This window comes from Crocuta crocuta, unplaced genomic scaffold (genome assembly GCF_008692635.1).
Source record: "Crocuta crocuta isolate KB4526 unplaced genomic scaffold, BGI_CrCroc_1.0 scaffold457, whole genome shotgun sequence".
Classification (NCBI taxonomy): Eukaryota; Metazoa; Chordata; class Mammalia; order Carnivora; family Hyaenidae; genus Crocuta; species Crocuta crocuta.
This window is the reverse complement of record NW_027531318.1, coordinates 5,919,060-5,946,228: the sequence shown is the minus strand read 5'-3', so window position 1 is coordinate 5,946,228 and position 27,169 is coordinate 5,919,060. Positions and strand designations below refer to the sequence as shown.

Genomic DNA, 27,169 nt, shown 5'->3' with positions numbered 1-27,169 from the left:
GGCCAGCTCCGTGCTGGGCTTCCCATCAGACAGTATCAGACAGGGCATACCAACGTGTCTTTTTTTAGAAAAGACCGTAAGTGTCTTATCTTACTCCTTTGGAATTTTCCGCAGCTATTTAACCTCTAGTTTAGGAAAAGTTGGTTTGAGGGTTCTTCAAATGTCCCTGAGCTCTTACATCAGATCTGCGAGCTCATTTCACTCGAGGTGGATGGCGCTTCTGCTTGCCAACGTACCTCATTTCCATCTCTCCTCCCTACTGACTAGAAACCTTGTGGTTAAAATAACACACAGCCTCTATTCACGGCTCAAACTTAGAGCTCTCCCAAATCGGAGACAGACTGGAGATTTCAGGAAGTCTCAGAAGATGATTTCGAGCTGCTTTCTCCATAATCACTTGTAGACCCTCATGAAGAAATCAGGGATCTGGTCAGGTAAACAGTTCCTTTTCTTTTTCACTGTTTGGTTGAAAGGGAGATATGATTAAGAAAACTGTGTCAGTAAGCGTTGGAAGATGCCAGCTGCTTTCTAGCTTTTTACTCTCAAACGGGGTTTGTGTCTGTTTCTCTGAACGGGGGATCAAGTATGAAACAAGAATCTCGGGGAAAGGAAACTGCAGTGGCGAGTCGGTTCCGGGAGAGAGGGTCGGGGGTTTGAGGGATAGGTGTGCCTCTGTGGAGCGGCAAACCGCATTTGGGTGTGTGCAGGTCGTAAAAATAAGAAACAATAGTTGGGTTGGTCTTATTCACGCTGTGCAGCATTTGGAGATTGGTCACGTGACCAGCGCACAGGGAAGTGAATCCCAGCCCTATCTTGGCATCACATCTTTTTATGGTATAAAACTAAACAAATTCTCCTTCCCTTGCTGATTTCTCCTCAAGTAGTTGGGTGCCACCATAATCTATCTATCTATCTATCTATCTATCTATCTATCTATCTATCTATCTGTCTGTCTATCTATCATCTCCCACTTCTAAAAATTTGTGAAATGTATCTCTACTATCTCATTTTTAGATATTTTAAACTCTTGCCTTTCTCCAGTGATAGGACTTTAAAAATTTGTCTGACCTTTATTTGTCAAATGTATTAACATTTACTTGGAACACCTGTAACTATAGCATCCTGAAATCAAATAACAATTCAGGGGCATCGGTGGCTCAGTTGGTTAAGCATCCAACTTGGCTCAGGTCATGATCTCACAGTTCGTGATTTTGAGTCCCACATTGGAGTCTCTGCTGTCAGTCCAAAGCCTGCTTCAGACCCTCTGTCCCCCTCTCTCTCTGCCCTTCCTTTGCTCGTGCTCACTCTCTCTCTCTCAAAAACAAATAAACATTTAAACATTTTTAATAAAAAAATAAAACAACTCATTTTTTCTGAAAAATTTTCCACCAACCCTCCGGGCCTTTCTTTAACTATGTTTTGTGTGTGTGTGTGTGTGTGTGTGTGTGTGTGTGTGTGTGTGTGTGTGCGCGCGCGCGCGCATGCGCACGCAAACGTGCATGCCTATGGAATATTTCAATATATTTCACCCTGGCTGAGTCAGGTTCTGTTCACTTGCTGATTTTCCCTCTCTCTATCTTCCCTTCCCCTGCCCAGACATCTTGTTTCCCTTCGTGTTTTAACTTGAAGAAAATTCCATTCCTATTTGGTGATACAGCCAAATCAATCAACCAATCAATCATTGGTCAATCAAACATTTATTCAAGTGCGATCTATATGCTCTGTATTAAAGAGTCACTAGGGTTGGGAGAAGGTATCCCAAAGACTGTAAATACCATCACTATGTTTGTAATATATTTTGACTCTTCTGTACATTCAATAAATAATTACCAAATATTATCAGTACAACATGAAGTGTGAAATTTCAAACTTCAGCTTCTAGGAAATGTTGAAGCAATGACACGACCACCATTCCTGAGAGCTCACCGCACACCAGGTACTAAGCTCAGCACTTCAGTCGTCTAGCTTTATTTTCTTAACAGCCCTTGTTTTATGTGGCAAGAAACTGAATCCTGGGGAGGGGCCGGGTGCCCAGCCTCAGGAGGCTGATAAGCAGCAGACTCAATGCTCAAAGCCTCAGTCTAGCCAGTGCTCATGGTCTGGCGGACGTCAGAAAATGTGCTGCAGGAGAAGTGCTCAGTGGGCTGGGCCCCAAATGCTTGCCCAGCCTCCAAGTGGCCAGAAGGAGCACCAGCTCTGAGGGTGAGGCAGGGGTGAGGGGAGGAGCATTGTGCTCCTGGACTGCGGAGCGAAATGAGGAAAGGGGGCCAGATCACCACGAATACGGTTCAGAGCCGCCTGCATGCTCTGCTGCTCCTTGCCCTTCCTGGTAACTGCAGGGCACAAACCTTCCTGCCCTAGGGCTGTGAGAGAGGCTTCTCACCTCATCTGAGAGGTTTCCTGAACTCTCCTGTTCAAGGAGCACCCTGTGGCCACCCCCATTTGCTGTTCTTGTTGTGGAAATACACATAACATAAAATTTACTTTTTAAACTATTTTTAAGGTGTGCAATGAAGCAGTACTTAGTAAGTTCACAACATGGTGCGACCGTCTAATTCCAGATAACTTTTCCGTCATCACAAAGGGATATCCTGCACCCTTTCCATCCTATACTCAGCCCCCGTCTCCCCAGCCCCTGACAACCAACCACTGATCTGCTTTCTGTCTCTATCTATTGGCTGATTCTGGACATTTCACAGAGATGGAATCATATAATATGTGGCCTTTTACATCTGGCTTCTTCATCTTAGCATCAAGTTTTACACCATTCGTGATGTAGCACGAATCGGTACTTCATTCCTTTGCATGGCTGAGTGATATTCCATGGTATGCCTACATCACGTTTTGTTCACCCATTCATCACTTGATGGACATTTGAGTTGTTGCCACCTTTCGGCTACTGCGAACAGTGCTGCGGTGACATTTATGGGCAAACTTTTGCTGGAGCTCTTTGTTTTCGGTTCTTTTGGGTGAACACATAGGAGTGGGACTGCGGGGTCATTTAACTCCATGTTAAACTTTGTGAGGCGCTGCCACACTGTTCCACAGGATCCTCACCATTTCACACTCCTGCCCACGCGTGCCAGGGCTTCGTTGTCCTCACACTCTCACCAACATTGGTTGCTTTCCATTTTCATTCTATTACAGCCATTCTGGTGGGTGTGAAGTGCTATGTCGTCGTGGTTTCGATTTGCATTGCCCTCACGGCACTGAGCATTTTTTCACACATTTTTTGGCCATTTGCTCCATTTACATTTTATTCTCTTTATTTGTCTCTACTCTTCTTTTTTAAAATAAATATTTTAATTTATTTTTGAGAGAGAGAGAGCATGAGTGGGGCAGGGGCAGAGAGAGAGAGAGGGAGAGAATCACAAGCAGGCTCTGTGCTGACAGCAGTGAGCCCGATGCAGGGCTCAAACCCACAAACCGTGAGATCATGACCTGAGCCAAAGTCAGACACTCAACAGACCGAGGCTCACAGGCATCCCTCGGCTCTATTCTCAATACGTAAGTCCTATGATTTACCATTTCTTGTCACATTAGATACTTATTTGTCTATCTCTCCTGTGACTAGGTGATCTCCATGGGGCAGGGACTCTGTTTTGTTCATGGTCTCAGTACCTAGGACAGAATTTGGTATTCCAGGAACTCGGTATGTATTTGCAAAGTAACTGAATATCAAATTATACTTGTTCCCCACAGCTCTGGGCCTGAGGCCTCTCCTTCCTGCTGGTGGGTCAGCAGAGGGGCAGCTCTGGGAGGGGAGAGCTAGAGCTGTTCTGTATATCAGTCCTGACCATGCTCCCGCCCTCCCTGCCCCCAGCCCAGGTTGCTAGAGTAATAGTGCCCTTTCGCCACCCACCCAGCCTTTGGGTTGTGGGGAGAGAGGTGGGAACAGCAAAGTAGTTGTAGAGACAGTCAAGGTTAGAGATCAGGAGAGCCAGAGCTAAGACAGCAGCAGCAAGGAGAACAGAGTGGGAGGAATACCTTAGCACAGTGATATTTAAGGAAAAATCAGTAAAACTAGATGACTGCCTGAAGTGTCAATCAAAGGAACTTCAAATTTTGAACTTGGAAGGTTGGGAAATTGGTGGCACCGTTAACCATGAAAGGAAGTTGGGAGAAAGAGTCTCTGGGAGCAGAGAAAGGGAAGCTTGCTTTACATCGAGTTTGAGAAGACAAGAGATCTGAACATGCATGCCCAGGTGGGGGTGGCAGACACAGCCCCGGACTCGAGGGGACCAGAAGGGAGATCCTCTTGATAGGTGAAGGTCAAACATCCAGGGCGTCCATGAAACTTAGAAAATTGACAGCTCCAGAGAGAGGGAGAGAGGCACAGAGAGGGAGGGAAACATGGAAGTGTTGCTCCAGTGAGGGTGGGTAGAAGAAGAGGGGGGAGCAAAGGAATGACGGGCAGGGGAAGGGCCCAGAGAGAAACCCAGAGTTGGCCAATGTGGGTGCAGAAGACGGGAAAGTGAGGGGAGGGAGAAGTGGGTTAGGAAGAGGAGAAGCAGTGAGGGCTTGGTATTCCAGAATACTCTCCACCTGTTCAGAAGAGAGAGAGGGAGAGGGAGCAGGGGAGGGTCAGAGAGAGAGGGAGTCACAGACTGAAACAGGCTCCAGGCTCTGAGCTGGCTGTCAGCACAGAGCCCGACGCGGGGCTCGAACCCACGAACCGCGAGATCATGACCTAAGCGAAAGTCGGACGCTCAACCGACTAAGCCACCCAGGCGCCCCTGTATGTCCACTTTCTTTCCCTGCCCCTCTGCCACCTCAATCTCTCCAAATGCTGTAAAACAAACCTCACCTGACACCTGCAGCCCAGGACTTTCCAGGTGAAAGGTCAGTAATGAGTGAGGTGCAGACTTCTCATTCAGAGAGATCGTAAGGACATTCCTGAGACAGGGAGCCTTCGAAGCCTCACATGCCTTCTTTGTCCTGTGGAGCAAAGTTCTGTCTGCACATGGGTAATCTCTGCATTCTGAGAAACCGTGGTAGACAATGACCTCGTACACACGACGGAAGTATCTAAAGATCCCTAAGCATGGGGACATGTGAGAAAGGTAGCCTGGGGAAGAACGAAGAGCTCGGCCCCTGGAGGATGGTGGGGAGGAGCTCCAAGGTTCTCAGTCTACAGCTCTGGCTCATGTATTTAAACTGGCCAAGTTGGGCCACAGACTCCAAGCTCAGCTGAATCCGGATGCAGGGGTGGAGACACATCTACTCCCAAAGTGTTCAGTGGGGAGCATATTTATAGGAAAGTGCCAAAAGCATGTGTGAGCTAATGTCCTTTTTTCATGGGAAGGACATGAGAGTTTTGTCATCCATCAAAATGTAGGCTGACATGTGTTTATGAAGAAGGCACTTACTACCTAGGATGGAAAACTTTGACTTGGGAAAGAGTATTTAGTGGCAGAAATCTCCTCTCATAGACTCCATGGAAACTCCAGTGAGGGGATGGTCCCTGCCGTCCTTCCCTGCTGGCTAAGGACACTAAAGACAGTGCTCTGTGTCACTGGGGATGACGGGGATGATGAGCCTCTCACTTTATGTGTATAATATCGTACCATGCGTGGAGTCTTTCTGATGAAATTTTTATCTCTCCATTGCAAAGCAATGTTCGCTAATCATAATGGATGCCTATACTTCTCCAGCTCCAAGCCCAAATAAAGAGGACACTTGTGAAAGCCAAGTACACTGTACTGACATTCCACAACAGCCACCCCCCTTCAAGGTCACTGTTATCACAAAATAGGGCTTCTGACATTTTTCTGGAATATAACCTACCAACCAAGGTGTCCTAAGTGGAAGAGGGACCCACCAGGATAGGTTTCATATTTTATTAAATAGTACAGCCAAAAGTTTTTTAAAACTTTTCAGGAAGTTGTCCCTTAATCAGTTAAAAAGCAAATAAGAATTTCATCTTCATTCTGAAATGATGGGGCTTCAAGACTGATGCCTTTGGATAATGCCTTTTCTGATTTCATTAAATATTAGTTACTTTATATACTTATTTATCTAACATATCTTTGGGTAAGCTCACTATACACCTATCAATAGTCCCACTGGAAGAAAGATGCAAGACCCTGTCCCTGTTTTGAAGTCTTAATAAAGGGTCAGGGCTGCCATGGGGATGAAAAGAGATCACAGAAGAGAAGTGCATAGAAACCAGGTTCTGTGCGGGCCAGCGTGTAGGGCTTCTTGCATACAGCTCTGGCCTCCCTACTTTGAGCTGGTGGCCACCTCCCTATCACCCCCAGCCAGAAGGATAATAACTGAGAAATTAAATGGGAGAATGGGCACACTGCAGGTTATCCAAGCTCAAAGATGTACAGCCCAGTGTGTTCATCCAAATAAACCCTCTGTGCTATTGCAGGCTTTGCGGCCATAAGATTCTAGAGAATACACTTGCTTTTTACACGATGTACGCTTCCCTGTTGTAAAACATCTGTTTAAAATAATAGATGAGGTTTAAAGCCTCATGTATCATAATGGTTTTAATGTTCTGGAGTTGTGTTGGACCAGAAACACTGGTTGGGGTCTGAGTGCCATAGGATGTTTTGTCCTAGATATTGTTCCTTCCTAGATATGGTCTCTAGGATGTGAGTGATTACAAGGGTTAGCACAGTTGGATTAAAGCTGGACCTGAGCCATTTCAGCATTTAAGATGTAAAACCACCCCTGTGGACTTTTGCACACAAATTGTACACATCAGCCTTTGATTTTTTATATTTATCAGAAGCAGTCATGCCAGCTAACGCCAATGCTAATTTATAATGGCAGATGATGAAAATAAAGCAGCTACCCCACTGGCTTAATGTAGGCTTTGAAGAGTATTTTTTAATGTTTGTTTGTTTGTTTATTATTTGTTTATTTGTATAGAGGGAGCATGATAGAAGAGGGAGAGACAGAGAGAGAGAAGGAGTGGGAGAACCCCAACTGGAACTCCAAACTCAGCCCTGGAGGCCAATGAGGGGCTCCATCTCATGACAGCCAGATCATGACCTGAACCAAAATCAAGAGTCAGATGCTTAACCAACTGAGCCACCCAGGTGCACGGTGCCTTTAAAAAGTATTCTATGAGTTACTTCCTAATAGCCTTACCTTCCTGATTCTTAACTTTCTTAAATTAATAGTAAAGTTATGTTTATGATTTCAGCACATACAGACTGAAGGCGAGGACCTGGGCCAGAAAGTTGGCAGAAGGAACCCCTTAGGGGTTAGATGTCACCCACAAGACAGGGGCTGCAGAGAACAGAGAAACATCGTGAAACTCAGCTTTTGTCTTCTTGTCATCCTTTTTGATACCAGCCATAAAAGGGTGTCTAAAAATTATTTTCACCTCTCCCCTGGGTACTCTCCTCAGAGAAATCATTGCCAACTGGAGTTAGCAAAGTAGAGCAATATGGCACGGAAGTTAGGAGGGTCGATTTAGAAATAGAACTGACTAGGTAGGTTCCCCAGTCTGCCTCTTTCTAGAACCTTAACTTCCCTAAGCTTTAGTTTCCTGATCTGTAAAATCAAAATAATAAAAGCTCTTAGCTGTCAGGAATGCCATGACAATTAAGTAAGTTAATGTATGCAAAGCTCTTAGCACATTCAATCAAAGTTAACTATTATTATCACAGGTAACCTGTGAATAACAGAACTGAACTGCCATCTTTCAGCCAAGCGCCAGTCTGCCTCTTTTCCCCCTCCTGTGAGTTTAGTTATAAAGCACAGATCTGGTGAAGTTACTCCTCTGCTCAAAACTGGGGGTTGGGGTAGGGGGTGGAATCCAGTCCAAACCCCTACAGCATGCCATGCGGAGCCCCTTGTAAATGCGTTTCTCTCTCCCTTCCCACCAGCAACCCTCTCCAGCCCTGTGAGCCCTACACTCCAGCACCCCTAAAATCACAGTCCTTTCCTGAAAGAGCCCTATGCCTGAAGGCCTCTCTCTGTGAGTTAGCTCTTGATTCCCTCATTCCTGGTGCCCTTTCCTCCCCATCTCTGCCTGCTGGCTAGTTCCCATCCGAACCAGTCAAGCTGGAGTTAATTCCTTTTGGTGCGTTTCCATGATATTTTGTGCCTTTACTGTAGCACAAACCATGCTCACTTTAAATTATGTCTCCTGTGTTATACAGCAAGCTCCTTGAAACTTGGAACAAGATCTTGTTTATTTTATGCCTCATAGTACTTTGCAAACTATTTTGCCCATAACCAAACAGCAGAAAAGGTTGGTTGGACTGAACTGAAAAGTTTTAGATCTCTAATTATAGGTCATTCCAGTGATAATAGAGGAAAGAATTGTTTGGGATCAAAGGATCTGGATATTTAAGTGTGTGTGTGTGTGTGTGTGTGTGTGTGTGTGTGTGTGTGTGTGTATTTCCTCATCTATGAAATACACATATGACATACAAAGTTCCTTTCAACTCTGAATCTATGTATCTGGGTTATTGGCCTCCCTTTATAAACACACACACACATTTGTTTATTTGTTTATTTATTTGTTTTAAAGTTTATTTATTTATTTTGAGAGACAGTGTGAGTGGGCGAAGGGCAGAGAGAGTGAGACAGAGAGAATCTCAAGCAGGCTTCATGCTGTCAGCACATAGCCCAATGTGGGGCTTGAACCCATAAACCAGGAGATCATGACCTGAGCCAAAATCAACAGTTGGAGGCTTAACTGACTGAGCCACTCAGGTCCCCCAAAATATTTACTTATTTTATTTTTAAAAAAATTTTTAATGTTATTTAGATTCGAGAGAGAGAGAGCATGAGCAGGGGAGGGGCAGAGAGAAACAGATACACAGAATCCGAAGCAGGCTCCAGGCTCTGAGCTGTCGGCACAGAGCCTGACATGGGGCTTGAACTCACAAACTGTGAGATCATGACCTAAGCCGAAGTCAGAGCTTAACTGATTTTGCCACCCAGACACTCCTGTTTACTTAATTTTGAGACAAAGAGAGAGCTCAAGTGGGAAGGGGCAGAGAGAGGGAGACAGAGGATCCAAAGCAGGCTCTGCACTGACAGCAGAGAGCTAGACCGGGGGCTGGAACCCACAAACCACAAGATCATGACTTGAGCCAAAGTTGGATGCTTAACGGACTGAGCCACCCAGGTGCCCCTGACCTTCCTATCCTTATACTAAAGTTGTAAATATTATGGCAAAAGTATAACCAGGGCTCTGCTCTCTAGAGCTATGTAAGGTTGACTAGGTAAGAGGTGAGTCACCAAGAGTCTTCTGAAGGGTAGTGTGCCAGTTCGTCCTCCAGCCCAGCTGGCTTTTCTCAGGCAGGGGCCACAGTGGAGTTGGCTCATTTTTTCAGTCCTGCTTTTGAAGTCAGACTGTGGCAGGTTTTCTGTTCTTCATTGCACTACTTTACATGCATGTTAGTACCTTGCTCACAGTAGACACCCTATAAATATCTCTTGAATGAGTGGATAAACTTTCAGCAAATAATAATAATAACAATTTTAAACACATTTATGACAGGAGTCTGTGCTTAAAAACAAACCCACAGTGTCTACTGAGTAATGGATCTTTCTCTGTACAGTATGCATATATTAGCTCACTTAATTGTCCCACATTCCTGTGGGTTAGGAGCTGTAAATTTAGACTTTTTGTTGTTGTATCTAGCAATGATCACGTAACATTATTTGTTGAGCTTATCACTATCTAAAATTATTTTATATATGTTCATGTTTATTACACTTCTCCCCTATAAATTAAGATAGGAATGTTTTTCCCCCATCTTATTCATTGCTGTTTCCCTAGCATAGTGCCTGGTCCATAGAAGGTACTCAATAAATACTTACTTAAGAAAATTGTAATTTATATCAAGATGTTGGTACTAAATAGGTCTATGAGAAAGAGATAATCATTTAACCAGTGAAGGAAGCTCAATCTGAAAAGGAGAATGCAGCCTGATGTACAAGTAGTTGATTGAGTTTAAGGAGTGGGGTTTGGACTAATAGAAGTTTTTTGCTTTTGGGGATTTTTTTGTTTGTTTGTTTTTACCCCTGATTTATTTAGATAAAACTGTAATGAGGCAGAAAATGGGAAGATGGGAATCCCCTGAAGTTTTCCGTAAATGATTATCGGAGACATTTCTTTCCTAATGTTGTGTGTTTCAAAGGTAGGGAGTAAGAAGACTTGAGGATAATTGTAGGTTTCATTTTCCCCACTTCTTAATACTTTTAGGGGCAAGTGTGAAAACTAAGCAGATAGAGGTTCCTGGGTAGTTTAGTCTATTAGGCATTTGACTCTTGATTTCACCTCAGTTCATCTCACAGTTTGTGGAATCAAGCCCTGTCTCAGGCTCCATACCAACAGCACAGAGTCTGCTTGGGATTTCTCTGTCTCCCTCTGCTCCTCCCCCATGCAGGCATTTTCTCTAAATAAATAAATAAATAAACTAAGCAAAATTTAGAGGAAGTCAATGGAAGAGATAACAGAAAAAGTCCAGGTGGAGGATAAACTAAAAATCTCAAAAGACAACATGGCTTTCTTTCCTCATAGAAAGAGAGCAAACAAGAACTTCAAAGGCTATTAGCAAAATCAAGTGAAGGAAACAGTAGGGAAAGATCAAGAAAATGCACTGTTAAGGAAAGAAACTTAGATGCAGTTCAGTTTGCCAGCGTGAGGGCCGACTGTTTCAAGGAAATGAGAAGTTTGGGGGGTGTAGGTAGTAACTGGAGCAAATGAGGGAGCGGTAGGGGGATTTTTAGGTTGGAGATGTCATGGCAAAGTTATGGAACAGTAAGAACTTTGGCATGGTGATTAAAGACATGGGTCATCCAAGAGACTAAAGAAACTTTACAAAAAGATGTGAACATGTTAGAAATTGGAGGATGCTTGTCATTCTAAAGATCTTGTAAACAAACCAGAATTCATTCTTTCTTTCATTTAGAATTTATTGAACATAAGCCAGCTACTGGGGATACAAAGATGGATGGATTGGGCCAAACACAATCCCTGTCTCTTAGAGTATACAAATGAATCAATCAGATGATCTCACTGGTGACTATGTATGTTCAAGTAGGTGTTCTGGGGAAAGGAGTTCACATGGAAGTGTGAATAACAAAGAAGCCAGGTCTGCATTGGTTGAGGAGGCCTGGAGGTATAAGCAGGCTTTCCAAGGAATGGCATTAGAACTGGGATCTTGAGGGGCGCCTGGGTGGCTTAGTCGGTTAAGCGTCCGACTTTTGCTTAAGATCATGATCTCGCGGTTCGTGGGTTCGAGCCCCACATCAGGCTCTGTGCTGACTGCCAGCTCAGAGCCTGGAGCCTATTTCAGAGTCTGTGTCTCCCTCTCTCTCTGACCCTCCCCTGCTCACGCTCTCTCTCTCTCTCTCCTAGAAATAAATAAAAATATTAAAAAAAAAAAAAAAAAGAACTGGGATCTTGAGAGGGAGAGGAAGGAGGATGGGTGGAAGAATCCTTGTAGATAGAGGGAACAGCACATGCAGAGCTGTTCATGGCACCTTTAGGAAATAGAAGGAAGACCATCATAGCTAGAAAACAGAGTCAGGAGGTTGGGGTGAAGTAAGGCAGGAGGAGTGGAGAAAGCCTCATGAGGCAGACCAGGAAGTCATGGTCATGGTCTCGGGACTTATCTCAAGAGCAGTAGGACATCGTATGGAACTACAATTTCTTCCTTGTGGGAGGAATGAGATGCATGGAGTAGCAGGACTTTTCAGATAACAAAATTCACTCATTTGTGTGCCAACAATGCCTATATTTTTACCACCTTCGATGGACTAGGGTCTGGGTGGGGTTTGCTCATTTTCTATCCTTCCTAAAGCTTACATCCCTGAATTCTTAACATTTTTCTCAATGGTGCAATGTATCAAATATTTTACTTTTGAGGCATAACGGCTTCTTGTCCTATGCTCAGTAATCCTAGACTGTTTTTCTCTTTGAGTCCTTGTCTGTTTTCAACCTTTTCCATTTCCAGTTGCTGCCATTGTGTCTGCCTCTCTCTATAATTGATGCTCTGGTCTGTTGTGGAATGAAAAATCAGAGAACCAAATCAAGAGGCTTCAGATGAGCTTGAGTACATGGGCTTTGTGGCTCCCTCAGTGCCTTTTGGGTTTCTTCCTATGCGCTTTGATGCTCTAAATGGCAAGGTGGCTGGAGTGGGCTTCAGCTAGTACCTTAGGGCTGTGTTGTACAACACTGTAGCCTCTAGCCACATGTGGCTATTTAAATTTCATTAGCTAACATTGGGTAAAGTTAAAAATTCAATCCTTAGTCTCATTAACTACATTTCAAGTGCTCAATGACCACATGTGGCCAGTGGCCACCATATGAAACAGCACAAATTCTGAACACTTCTATTATCACAGGAAGTTGAATTGGACAGTACTGTCTTAAGATGTTGGTGGAGACCATGAACCAAATCACCTACAGTCTTGTCATTCATATGTTTAAACGTCTATCTGACAGTGACTCTAGGCATGTACCCAGTGCAGAACCGGATGCGGCCTTTCTTGTTCCTCCAAGCTTACAAAAATACACCCTATAGATTATTCTTTTCAGAATTGTTATAATTACTGTAATGCTATTGAAGAAATGCTTAGAGATCTGCTATTTCCAGCAGAGAAATGGACTCAAAGCTCATTAAAATTCTACAGTTTCTCACTGGAAAATCTGAGCTCTTGCTTGATTCACCTTCCCACAGTGTCTCCAAATAGATACACATTGCATACATGCCATGCAGCCTTAATTATCTATTTGAGAAATTCCATGACACCGCCTGAGCCTCCATCAGTTTATACCTAAACTTCAGGAGACCAGGTACATTCAGGAACCTGAGACCTTGGCATAAGCAGATGCTCATTAAAAAAAAAAAAAATCAGCTTGTTGAACTGATGAGCTAGTTATCTTATGTTCTGAGCTCAGAATAGCAAATGAAGAATAGATCGAAGATAGTCTGGCTGAATGTTACATAAAAGTCATGTCAAGGTGTGATGAATAATGCATTAGAGATTCCTTGATTTTCATTATGTGCTAGCTTGGGAATGTGGCCTGTGCCCAGATGCTCAGATCATAATAAACAGTCATAATGGAGGGATACAGGATCACTAATCCCTGGGAAGATGCTGTAAGATGGGTAGCATTCTCATCTTATAGATGAGGAAATTGAGGCTCAGGAAGATGAGGTTAGTGGCATAGCAGGAGACCAGCTCAAAGCTGTTGTATGCCGCCACGCTAACCCCCACTGTTTGCTCTGCCCTCAGATGCTTCCTCCTCTGTCTCCTGGGAAGTGGGTTAGGAAGACAGGCATGCAGCAAGGCAGAGTGACTAGGAGAGCAGGCCTTTATGGTTCAGCCTGTTCAAATCTTTCTGGAAGCTTCTCCTCATTGTCGCTCCTCAGGTGATGGATGGTATGACTTTTGTGCTCTGAACCTTGACTCTTACTGACAGTGAAAAAAAAAGTGGAACACAGCATTTCTTTTTTTCTGACTGTTGTCAGCTGACTCAACATGACATGACTTTCAGAGAGAATTTCCACTTTATTTAAAAGCGACAAATAAGCAAACAGAAATAAACAAACCTGCAAAACATTCTCCAGGATGAATGGGAGCGGCCTACCTCTTGCTAATTTGGTCATTTGTTACTACTACTGCATCTAAGAGAAAGTACTATCCATGGCAACGCTGGGGTTTTTGGGTTCTGTATGGTCCCTTCCCTAGAGAAACTTAACAGCTAACCTGAGTGGATCATAAGTATTTTTCTGAGCACCTGTCTTGTGTTAGGCATTCATGATCCAAGGATCAGTGAGATGCAGTCTTTGCCCAAGAGAAGTCTGTAGTCTGGCCTGGGAGAGCCACACGTCAGCAAATAATTAAAACATAGCAGGATAAATTTTACGATACCAGGACATATGAAGTACAAAAGATTTGAGTACTAAATGCATACTTCAACCCCAAATCTCAAGTTAGGTCAGGTTGGATGAGGATGCCAGTTAAGAAAGGGGACAGCTGGGAGCAGGCTGTGGTTAGCACTGAGGCAATACAGGCAAGGTGCCTGGGACACAGGCACCCATTGCTGAGGCCACAGGGCCACTGGTAAAGCTGGCCCAGGACTTAATTTAGAATAATAGCTTTATAAACCACAGTTCACTCAGGGATAGAATCAGCTTTAATAGCTGACTAGTAAATATCAGCAATACTGAACTAGAAGTGAAGAAATGGGTCCAGAAACAAATACTAACTTCAAGAGATGAGAGTCATAGACCCATCCATCAGGGACAAAATTGGGAACTGCAAGTTCATTGGGGGCATGAACCATGGAAGGACATAGAATTCTAAGGCACAAAGAGTAGACATGAAGTTTGTCCCAAGGCCACAGGGAATACTATGGAAAAGGATGAAATGATCAGAGGGACTCAGAATCACACCATAGTTCACAAATGCACCAGCCTGATCCCATCTTGGACTGAAGTCTGAATCCCTGGGTCTAACATCCTACTCAGACAATTTGAATGGAACTTATGTCTGGTGAGAGCTGGATGTTCTCCTTGGCACTTCCGAATGGGGGACTTTGTAGACTCGTTTTAGAGAGAGTGTGGGAGGAGGGAAAGATGGGAAACTACCCCACACTTCGGTGAGCTCAGGGAGAGAGAAATGCGGGCAGGAGATTGGATAATGAAAATGATGGAGACAGGCAGGCTAAATCTGTTAGATGTGTGGGCAAGAAGAAAATAAGGTAGGAGTGGGTGGCTGGCCTTTACAAAGGCAAGTATGGAGCTTTCGTTTAGAGCAGTGAGAAAACCAATTTCTTTCCATAAGACCACCATCCGTCTCCCCCAAGACTGTGTGAAGGGGGGAAGGAGGGAAGATATTCTATACAGCCCCAGGAGCAGTGACAGTAACTGCATAGCACCTCGTGGTCTGACTCACTCCTTTGCATCTCCCATATTTCACAGCCCTCCCACCCTGTACCAGTGCACATGTCATGAATGTTCACCTGGGCTTCAAAATCAGTGATGACAAAGCAGGAAGGCAGGTTCCTGATGACTTCCTACAGTGACCCTAAAAGAAGCATCACTTTCCTTCCTTTTATATGACGGTGCCATCTTATGCTCACCGAGTCCCTGGGGGCCTAGCAAGGTGCTAGGCAAGATAGACAGAGTCCTAGGAAGTCCCCTCTATAACAAGATGCCCAAGCTGTCATGTGAGGGGCTAATTATGGCAAGCAAGAGCCAATAAACCAATATTCCTTTCGTCTTTATTTTTTTAATGTTTATTTATTTGTGAGAGAGAGACCGAACACAAGCAGGGGAGAGGCAGAGAGAGAGGGAGACACAGAATCTGAAGCAAGCTCCAGGCTCTGAGCTGTCAGCACGGAGCCCGATGTAGGGCTCAAACTCATGAACTGTGAGATCATGACCCGAGCCGAAGAAGATGCTCAACCAACTGAGCCACCCAGGTGCCTTGCCAATAACCCAATATTCTATACAACCAACAAGTTTGGAATTTATTTTGGAGATGCTTATTAAGGAAACTTGACCTCTTGAGATGTCTGGGTGGCTCGGTTGCTTAAGTGTCTGACTCAATTTCAGCTCACGTCATGATCTCACAGTTCCTGAGATCAAGCCCCATGTAGGGCTCTGTACTGATAGCATGAGACTGTTTGGGATTCTCTCTCTCCCTCTCACTCTCTGTCTCTCCCCCCACTCATGCACGTTCTTTCTCTCTCTCTCAAAATAAATATTGAAAAAAAAAAAAAAAAGAAACTTGACCTCTCAATAGTTGTTGGATCTCAAAGCCATATTCTGTCACTGGGGCTCCCTTGGCTTTGGTGCAGCCACTAGACTTAAGGCCTGAGTGTCAGAGGCCCATCCTGACAGTACAAGAGGGCTGGAGTTCAGGAGGTATTTGCAGGAACTTAAGGATGCAAGGCGCTCAGCCATCCTGCATGCAGATACTCAGCACCCCATCCAGCCTCTTTCTCCATTTGTCCTACAGGCCTGAGGGGGCCAGATGCCGTCCTTCTGTCTGTCTCACACCTAGCCACCGGCAGCTTATATGCACCAACGATTTCACTGAGTTTCCAGTTCTAAATAATCCAGACTGACATGGGTGCCCAGAAGTGGAAAACATTGGGCTTGTAAGCAGCCCTAATACATGGACACCAAAAAGTCATTCTAGAATGAGCATGTCATTGTGACCCACATGGAGAGAATAGGACACCATCTGTGGATTTGGATAACATTTAAACCACGGCCAGCGAGCATGATACCTTAGTTTGGGCTGAAGGTGGATTCCTTTTATTACTTGGTCTCAGGATGTAGATCAGTGCCCAGGCCTTTCACGTCTCAAAATTGGAAAGTACAGTAGACTTTACATCCGGGACCTTGGCATATGTGCACATACAAAAGTGAATTCCTTCCATAGTATATCCTTTCCATTATTTTCTAATTTATCAAAAACCATCTATTTTCTGGCAAAAACCCATGGCTCACTTGGAGCATTTTGCACTTTTCACTTTCAAAATCAGCATACGTCGTTGGCTTTCTTTACAAACCTTTTCCCTCAGCAGAACGCTTTCAGTAGCGCCTCATGAGAGTTACTGAGCAGAAAAATGGCGAAACCTGAGTTGAAATGCAGATGCCAACCAGCGAGCTAAGCTTGTCGTTGGCTAAGCGGCCTGCCCTCACCCCAGAAAACCGCTCTCAGGCCAGTCTAGTCTGTGCTTCAGCAGAAGGACAAATTATTACATGCCAAAGGCTTTTGGGGGTTGTTCACAGAGAGTCCAACCAGGAACAGTTGATCTGCAAATGCCCATCATTTAACGGGCTGGTGCTGGCACTGCTATTAATCCTGCCCTCAGGAAGGAAAAGGCTTCTTTTTGAAGCCTTGGAGTCACTCTCTGTGGGGGCTGTGTGACCTATGGCACTGGGCTTTGTCCTCAAAGGGGAGGCTTTTGCTCAGGATGTTGGCCATGGGCTCATTTTTCCATGAGGAGAACCCTTGGGTGTTTCTTCCCTCCTTTGGGCTTGCTGGCTCCTATTTGCAGGGCCTGGGGGTTGAGTAGGGGAGGGAGGGATGGTTGTGATGGTTTTTATGACTATGGAGGCTCCCAGCTGCTCTGCTCTGCCTGCCACCATAAGCCAGGAGCTCTGGTTCGGGGCTGCCATGCAAATATGTGTCTTTGGCCCTTCCTGCCGCCATGGCCCTAACTTGAATCTCCAAGTACAACCACCCATTCCCCAATCCCCTGCCCAGCCCCTGTCTCCACGCTCCACTCTTCTTTCTCCTTCCAGAGGATCCCTCTGTGTTGTAGAAAATGTTCTTTGTGATTTTTTAAACCTAAGTAGGTTGAGAAGAACTTACTAGAGTTTCAATATGGTTATTGCCATCGTGAGGACATCCAAATAGCTTTACATGCCTTTCCACCTTCTTAACTCCTACAGTCGTCCGAGAAAATTTGACGTCAGTTCCCATGTGTTAGCACCCCCTCCTTTTGACAGGAACTTCCTTTAAAGATAAATTTAAACAGAAATTCCATTATGCCATTAGAATCTCATCCAGAATCGCATCTATTTTTGAACGGTTTTTTCTTAGCGCTGTTTAGTGATCTTTTAATTATGCCAAACAACTGTCAGAAATCAGATTGCAGAGCTGCTCCCAAATGTACCAGTCATCTTTAAGTCACCATATTGTTACTCCTCCAGAGCTTAAATGCTTTTGTTTAGCCATGAAGATGAAGACAAGCCTCTGCACCTGTGGTCCCAAAAGGATATGAATGAGTGTGGCCCCGCCCAGCTGGGAGGGCCCAGGCCAGTGCTCCTTCCCTAGGGCTGCGTCTGCGCCAGGCCGCCATTTCTAATCTCGCCTGAGGCCTGGCTCTGATTCCCTCTCTCGCTCCTATCTTATTTATCAATAGCATGTGAATTAGAGCAGAAGCCGACAGACAATGAGCTAATCATGGCCCACCCTTCTGCCTTGTGAGGACAGCTGTGTCCCAGAGGCCCGGATGAACTACATTCTCTACAGTGACTTGATTTTCAGTTTCTGGGGTCCTGTTTCTCATGATCTCATGGGACCTTTGGTTGAGTATGGAAAGGGATTTAGGAGTAGATTTAGGAGTAGTTCACATTTTTCTTCTTTTAACTCCCTCTTCTATCTACATTCCTCTGTGGTTTCCTATTAAGTGTGCAAAGATTTCTCCTAAAATATTCCTCAGGCAATCAGCAAGTAAGCAGGTAGTGTCCAGGATAAGTTTTGCACCTTGATTTATTCTTGGGGTATTTTTAGTGTCATTGGCTTTGGAATCAAAGGAAATACAGAACACCATTTATCATGCTGCTGGACGGGCAGCTGTTTGGCTGATAACCCCTAAATTAAAGATGATAGTACTTAGTTAAGTAAGTACCCATTAGGTCGAGAAGGAAAATGTCAACATATCCCCTAGTTGTTAGTAAAAGTTAACCATGTTACAGATCATTGATGTTGACTACTGGGACCCAGACATTCTTTTAACCATTTTCATAAATATTGGGAACAAAGTAAGCCAATCATTTTGAATTTATGTTGAAACAATTGTGTTTCCATATATCGTGAATAGCTTTTACAGAGTTGGGGTGTGTGTATGTGTATTTTAAAAGCCCCCAAATACAGAAAAGTCTTGCTGTTTGCTAGGCAGCTGGCACCTGCTGCTCTATTCTGATGGATTAACTCATCCACAATGACTTTTCCCTCTCTTGGATAAATCAGAAAGCGTCACTGGCTACAAACACGGTGGTGGCCAGCTTATAGTCTACGAAACAATTACCCAGTGAACTCTGGATATTTTTATGTATTTCAGAAGGGACTTCCAAAAAGGTCTTCCAACATTTCTGTCCCTAGACAGCCATTAGCAGCAGCTAAAAAAATATGGAAGGAGCATCCACATTTCACACCCCTCATCCCTGATGTTCCACTGAGATTCGACAGATGGAAGCACAGCAGTAGCTTTGCAAGTGGCTGCCAAATAGGGCAGCCAGACGAAACGGGGCGAGAAGAGGTGCTGTTCAAGATGCTGAGAGACGGATGCTCCTCCCGCTCTGTTGCAGGTAGCTGTCCACCGACACCACTGTGGTTCCGTTCTACTCGCCAGTTAAGAGGTGGCTGGAGGCGGAGGCCCAGCCTCACCACCAATGGAAGGAAGCTGCCTAGCCCTTCATTTCACAGATGGGGAAACCATGGTGCAGAGAGGGAAAGTGACTTATCAAGGACATGGAATGTTTCAGGAAAATTCCAGTCTCTTGACACTCAGTCTAGTGGTCAGTCTGTAACACCCCACGGTGCTGTTTCCATTACAGAAGCTATAAAGGGGTTTAGGAACCAGAGCCTTTTTCTCATCAATGGTTTCTAAAACTTGCCCTAAAGAGGGGGAAAAAACGCTTCTTGCTTGGGTTAATTAGCGTTATTTTTTAGACATCACCTCCCTCCTTGGGATGGAGATCAAGGCCTGGGGACCAAATGAACTTCATCTAGTTCCTGCTTTTGAATCATTGTGTTTTTGAACTTTATTTTTATTTTTTTTTTAAGGAGAAAGAAACTGAAATTGAATCAGGGCCTTTATCTTGCTATCTTCCAAACTATTTGATTTAAAACTTGAACACTGATACTCTGGTTTGTCTTCAAATCATATAAATCTTTTCTCCTTTTAAAACCTGAACACTGGGCTGACAGATGTCTCCACTTGCTCTAAGTAAACAAATGAACCAGGAGGCTTGCAGTGAGGATTACTCCAGCTTTGGCCGAGACCGACAGACTGAGAACAGTGTTGTGTTCTGGCACTCCTAAGGGTGACCATTTTATCCTGAACTTCCCTTAGGGAGAGATACTTCCATTTTCTATTTTAATACTAATGATCTTTGGGTATTTGAAGCTGGATCAACTGTTTCAAACTGCCTGTTTATAATGTTCATCCTCAGGCACCTTTGCTCTTTTCCACCTGATCCACTCTCTCTATCTTCATTAATTTTAAGCAGAACTTTACTAAGGATCAGTGAGGTTCCAGGTACCATGCTAGGCCTTTTTGAATAGGGATGAAGAAGATTCCCCTGACTATACCTCTCCAGCATGCAGAACCAGTTGAGTCAGGCAACTGTGTTACTGATCCAATGATATTGGAAAATGTGGTTTCAGTCTACTGGCCAAGTGGGCTTACTACTATGCTCCTAAATTAGACCTACTTTCAGCTTCAGACAATGTTGCTGCTGAACAATGATGGCCCCCCACCTTGAGAATTGACTATGTGTATGAGGATTGGGAGGTTCAAGAGGAAGAAGAAAGAAGGCCTCAGTTCCTCTCAGACTTGACAGTGAGATACCACCTTGCCTCGTGCCTGGGGTATAGTGTGTGTGGTAGTGGAGAGCCCGGAGTATGACTCTGTGTCACCAATGGGGAATATGTCTTCCTCCATCATGTAGGTGACTCTAATTCAGAAGAGGGAGGCTTTCTGCCCAAGTCTCTAGACCCTAAGGCTGAGATTCGGTCCTCTATACCTACCCTGCTCTTCTGACAGGTAACAGCAGGAGTTCTTTAGCAAAACATGAAAATCTACCAAAACTAAGAAGTTTGCTCTATTTTTTTAAAAGGAGAAAAATATAGCAATATACCTTTTAGAAAATTATTTCTGACTTATTGGGTCGATTGAATTTCTTTGTTGATAAGAAGTATATGAACATTTCTATTTTTTTTTTTAATTTTTTAAACATTTTGTTTATTTTTCAGAGAGAGAGAGAGAGACAGAGAGACAGAGTAGAAGCAGGGGAGGGGCAGAGAGAGAGGGAGACACAGAATCCGAAGCAGGGCTCAAACTTGTGAACTGCGAGATCATGACCTGAACTGAAGTTGGAGGCTTAACTGACTGAGCCACCCAGATGCCCTGAACATTTTTATTTTTTTAATGTTTATTTGTTTATTTTTGAGAGAGACAGGGTGGCTAGGGACAGAGAGAGGGGGTGACAGTGAATCCCAAGCAGGCTCCACACTGTCAGTGCAGAGCCCAATGTGGGACTAGATCTCACAAACTGTAAGATCATGACCTGAGCTGAAACTAAGAATCAGATGCTTAACTGACTGAGCCACCCAGGTGCCCTTATATGAATATTTTTAGATCATATGCCTCAGACTAGAAAGAATTCAGGTCTACTGGTTGGAATCAGTAGCTAGTTATCAGCTATGACAGCCCCATCTCTTCATCCAACATATGAGCTGTGGGAAGGATCATGGTTAAAAAGCAAGGATGTCTTTGTCAATTGGAAAAAACAACAGCAAGAACAAAACAAAAACAAAAACAAAAACATTGAACATCTTTTGTCAATAGTGGGACTGGATTTACAACTAAGCTAGATAGTAATTGAGGATCCTAATTTGTGTTGTGACTCTCAGCTCACAAAAGTCACTGTTGAAAATCCAAAGCTAAGATCACTAAACTTTCCACCTTGGGCTACTGACATCAACCGGCAGGCAAACCAAGAGAAGAGACCTCTTGATTGATTTGTCTAATGCAGCTTGTTTTGAGCCCAGTAGTAGACTCTATTTTCTGCCCTGTCAGTAAAATACACCCTTTGGGTTAATGCCCTGCACAGCTGACACACCATTTGCACTGATTTGTCTGCCAAAGGACAACTCAGTCCTTTGTGGAGGGGACGAGTTTAATGTCCAAAAAATGGCAGATAATAAGTAGACATTGTTTCTAATTGTCTTTCTGGGCAGTTCATCTTTTGTGCACTTTATACATGTTCATTCTTCCTTGAGGCAAAAATCCTTTTTTAAAAAAAATTTAAATGTACTGGTTTATTTTTCTGGTGACAGTTTGATGCTAAAAAAATTCTGAATTTTACATTTTTCAAAAGGGTTGGTAGAGATACAGAGTTTTATATATTTTGTCCATGAAATCCCATCCAATTCCCCATGTTGTTTCAATTTTTAACCTTTCAAAGGAGTTCATCTAACCAAATAGGCTGTCTAGAGCCAGCACAAGATTGGTGTTAGGATTTGAGTAAACAAAGCTCTTTCCACTGCCATAGATTCCTACTGCACAGGTGAGCAGGGGAGGCAGTCAGAAGCCTGTAGATCGGGCAACATCACCTTAACTGCATGGGCACTCTTAGAATAGGTTAATTGAGTCATCAGTGATGCTAGAGGTTAGGGCTCTTGGTAGTTGCTATGATCAGAGAGCATCTTCAAGGTCAACCCACCATTTTCCACTGACACACAGTTTCCGACATCTGTCTTTGGTTCTTACCTCTTTGGCTCATAACGTGTATAGTCCCTCACTGGAAGCCCTTCCTTCTTCCATCCTGTGAGGGCCTTTTGTGGTTTCAAGGCTCTCACTCACTTCTGTCTTAGAGTTTCTCCAAAACCTGTGTCCCGTAGTACAATCCAGCATGTCTTCTCTCTAACTTGATGGTAAATTTTTCGAAATCAAAGACTGTTATTTATTACAGAATTTTTGAACTAGAAGGAATATTCTGTGGTAAAGAAAAATGGACCTATGTAATAATACAACTACACTTTAGTGAAGTGTAAAGACCTGTACAAAGTCACATGAAAATAGTAGTGGATCAAGGCAGATGGCCCACACGGAATTGAGCCACGATGTGCTCATTTTCTAGTGGATCATTTTATTTAAGCCTTGCCTGACTTCACAGTTTGAAGGACTGATTTTAACGCTAAGTGTCTAGGTCATACCAAAAGATAATCAAGTTATTCCTCTTGAAATAGTGAAAGTGTAAAACCTGAGCTTGAGTTCATAAACAAACTAGAAGATTAGTGAAAAGAAAAAGTTTCTATAACTGGAAGAAAAGACACCAGTGAGTAGCAGAGTACCTATTTCTGTATTTCTATTACTGTATTAGTACCTAAAACTGCATTTTGAGTATCAGGATTAGAGTGTACTGCTAGATCAAGTATGAGGACTTTTACTTTGTTTTTGTGGGGGAAGATATGAGGGCAAATCAATCTGAAGACCATGTGAGAGCAGAAAACAGAATGGACATGGACTGGGTGACTATGATGGTTTCCAAGGTGTAAATGATTTTATATGAAGCTAATTGGATTTACTCTCCTACCTCATGAATAATAGACATTTTCAGGCTCCTTACAACTGTTTTATCCAATTGCATATTTTCTTTCTTATGATCTACGTGCCTGAATTCTGTTCTGATTCAGTACTGACTTATGTTCAGGCCGAAAGACAGAAGTTGCATTTGATTCCCACGTAAAATTATGGATTGAGTTATTTCAACACAGACTGGATGGCTTCGCAAATAGACATTCGAGCTTTAACTATTAAATTAAAGTTTTTAATATTTATTTTACTTTTGAGAAAGAGAGACAGATCGTGAGAGGGGGAGGGGCAGAGAAAGAGGGAGACACAGAATCTGAAACAGGCTTCAGGCTCTGAGCTGTCAGCACAAAGCATGATGCAGGGCTGAAACTCATGAACTAGGATCATGACCTGAGTAGAAGTCGGATGCTTAACCAACTGAACCACTCAGGTACCCCTAGCTTTAGCTATTAAATTAAAGCTCTCCTGAATGCCTATAGCCCTATATTCTGGGGTACACAAAGAACTCTGCTGTTTCTGTTGAGCAGAACAAGACACCCATGAATAGATATATTTGAAATCTTGACAGCTGTTTGTGGTCATGTCAAATGTTGTTTGAGAATCTTTTATCAAATCATTCAGTAGATCCACATCCACAGACATATGCAGAAATCTAATATGAGTGACTATTTATAGAAATGATCCTTTAGAAAATGCTTGCTCAGCATTGGGGGGAGGAGAGAAGGCACCTGAGAGAATGTTTGGTTTCCAGCAGCCGTTCTGCCTTTAAACCATTATCTGACCCTAGACAAGTAATTTGCTTCATCTGTAATGACTTCTGAAGGTTTCACCAATTCTAGAAAACTCTACTTTTGTAAAATAGGAGATTATTTTTTCCCTCCTTCTTATGCTTAATATAAGAGAGAAAACATTTCTACAAATGGGGACAGAAAAACTATGCATTTCTGGAAACCCCTGGAAATGTGCACCTGGAATTGGTCTGGAATCAACCACCTCATCTTTTAAAATACAGTTTGAATTAAGTTTCAGACCATTTGATCAGAAGCCCCCCCCTTTTTTCTTTTTGCATTTTGTGACATTCCTTAATAGCAAGTTGTCATAGTCCTCCCTTAGCAAAATTTTTACAAAAGAATCGTATCCTAAGGGATTAGAATAAGTGAGAGCTTTTCTTAGCGCTACCTGAGAACTGACTCTATTTTTCATCCTTCTGGAAGCTGCATTTGACAGCTAGTGGATCTGTTTTGTTCTAAAACTACCATCTGCTCCCTGGTACTTTAAAAGGTTTCTATCATCATCATTATGTGTGAGATGTATAAATATATATTCAGAATTATTCATTTCTAAGAAAAAGGCAAAAACAATGACACTTTGTCTTCAAAGATGTAATATTTAAATGAATGCGTCCGCGTTTAAATTATTAGCAAACAGATTTGATATGTCCGCCAAATCTTTGTCATTGCACACATCTGATATCGCTGAAAACTGGAAGAACATTTTATTGCAACGGAATTGCAGGCGATGCTGGAGGTGATAGTACTAGATAGAGCTTCCGAACACAGGTCTGCCGATTCTGGGCGCTGCTACGCAGCAGCTGTGTACCATCTTCTTAGGGGTGTGTCTCTGTGACTCTGGTCTCTTTTCTAGTTAGAGGCACACTAGAACCACCTTGGTACCTGCCGGCATTTGAATCCCAGGTTCTGATTCAACTCCATGCCTTAACCCACCCAACTTTTGGTTCTACCCTTTCTTCAACCCCATGATCCAGCTACATCTCTGATAATGGCCATGCTAGTTCAAACTGAGGTTTTGTCATTTTAAGCCAAAAAAGATTCCTGAATGATGTGTAAAATGTCAAAATAGGGGTGCCTGGTGCAGTTGGTTGAGCATCTGACTTTTGAGCATCAGGTCATGATCTCGCAGTTTGTGAGTTCAAGTCCCGCTTGAACGGGCTTTGAATTGGGCTTGAATTGGGCTCGTTGCTATCAGCACAGAGCCTGCTTCAGATCCCATGTCCCCTCCTCTCTCTCTGCCCCTCCCCTGCTTGCACTCTCTCAAAGATAAATAAACAAGTAGAAAATAAGATAAAATAAGATATCGAAACAGAATGGCCCTTTGCTCTAGTTTATTTCTCTCTAGTTAACTTGGTAAACTAGTCCATGGTATGAGTTCACTAGGTGCCAACAATGTCGTATCCCTCTCAGGCAACAGAGATGCCTCTTAAACTTGACCTCAGGAAGCACTTGCCTTCACCTGGGGAACTAAGGGGAGTCAGCACTAAGGATGTTTGGGTCGTGGCGAGAATACATTCGATTGTTCTTCAGGGAAGTTGGATTATGAATAATACGTGGTACAACTTTAAAGCAGGACCATCCTGGTGAAAAGAGAATTTGTTTTCCTCTTTCTGTAAGCCGACAGAATCCTGGTCTTGTGGGAGAGGAGCTCAGGGAACCAGCTGGGCAGCAGGCGCCACAGACAAGAAGATGCGAGCTGAGCCTGAGGAGAGAGTTAAAGGGAATCGTCAATGTGTGCAGGCCTTGGGCATTGCTGCTGGAATTGGAATCGAAAGGGACCCATGGGGTGATGATGATGGGGAGGATTCCAGAGGAAGCTCTGGCCTGTGGAAAGGCGGAGAAGAGAGCGGGCCTAGCACAGTGGACTGGGAGTGGTCAGAAGTGGCACCAGCCTACTGAGGAGGGAGGGTTGATAAACCAGGAGGCATCAGATTAGGAATGTAATGCAGGAAGCAGGTGATGTAGGATTTGAATTCAACAGAGGCTTTACCACAGGTTCACAATCAAGAGAGTGGAGTGACGATCCACATGAGATTTATGTCAGACTGTTCTCCAGGCTTTGTGTGGGAAATCTGAGGGAGTAGAGGAAGGTCCGTGGCAAAGCTCCAGACACGACATTGTTGCCAAAAGGGACGGGCTACAAGGACACAAAGTGATGAGTCCCTGTTAGGGAATGAGAGGTGAAGAGGGAGGGGCTAAAGAGGATTTCGAGCTCCGAGCCCCAGGAACTGACTGGAGGGCACCAATCTTGCCGCAGAAGATGGGAACAGGGGAGGAGGCGAAGGGGAAACAATACGGGTTCTTCAAGAAGATGGAAGTGATGCTTTGAAACTTAGTGGTTCTTCCAAGATGAGAATTCTAGAAAGAAAACAAGATTTTTTTTTTCCCCTCAGTGACAATTAGATGGAACCACTGGACAAGAAGAGGATCCGTTCGATATGGACTCACTCTAAAGACGTCTCAACCACTCAACACAGGTATGTCATCGAGGGAAGCCTCCTATAGACTTTATTTGCTGCCAAGAGATTTATATGGATATTATTTTGACTCTTGTTCTTTCTTTGGGATGGGGGTGTTGTTTGAAAAATTAAACAAATGATGAAGAATCCTGAATAACTGTGCAAGACCTGAGCTAAATTCCTTCTATAACATATTCTCATAATCTCAGGAAACCATTCTAAGTTTTAGGGGCACCTGGGTGGCTCAGTTGGTTAAGCGACTGACTTTGGCTCAGGTCATGATCTCCTGGTTTGTGTGTTCGAGCCCCGCATGGGGCCCTGTGCTGAACATTTGCTCAGAGCCTGGAGTCTGCTTCAGATTCTGTGTCTCCTTCTCTCTCTGCCCTTCTTCTGCTGGCACTCTGTCTCACTCTGTCTCTCAAAAATAAATACATGTAAAGAAACCATTCTAAGTTTTAGGCAGGGAAGACAAATGTGAAGTTCTAGTATCTGGTTTTTGTTAAGTTAGCAGAGTTAGCTATGAGTGTAGGTGTGATACTCCAGAAGCCCTCCTGCCCACTGCCCTTTGGTATTTGGATAGGAGCAGCCATGTTGTATATCGTGTGACCTAGTCCTCCAGCGCCCACCCCCCTCTGCAACACAGCCCATGGGAACCTGGTGAATGAGCTGACACAAAATCAGTCAATCCGTGGCCAGAAATCCAGGAAGGTTGGAAAAACAAAACAAAACAAAAAACCCCTCTATCCAGAGATGATGGTGATTAAGTAAACTAATCTTTCTCTTGGCAATTTCCCTCCTTAGAAACTCAAAGAGCCCCACCTAGAACAGAAATATCTCTCTCACTCTAAAGTTCACATGTA

At 43.7% G+C, this 27,169-nt stretch overlaps 1 protein-coding gene across 2 annotated transcripts in view; it reads left to right on the top strand.

Annotated features, from left to right (window-relative positions):
• Nucleotides 1-311: 311 nt before the first annotated feature.
• Nucleotides 312-27,169, top strand: part of JCAD (junctional cadherin 5 associated) — an 84,744-nt gene continuing 57,886 nt past the window's right edge. For both annotated transcript variants that reach the window (XM_077771786.1, XM_077771785.1), the window contains exons 1-2: nt 312-434; nt 26,244-26,327. The gene's annotated coding sequence lies outside the window, so the exon portion shown is untranslated. The remainder of the gene's footprint in view (nt 435-26,243; nt 26,328-27,169) is intronic.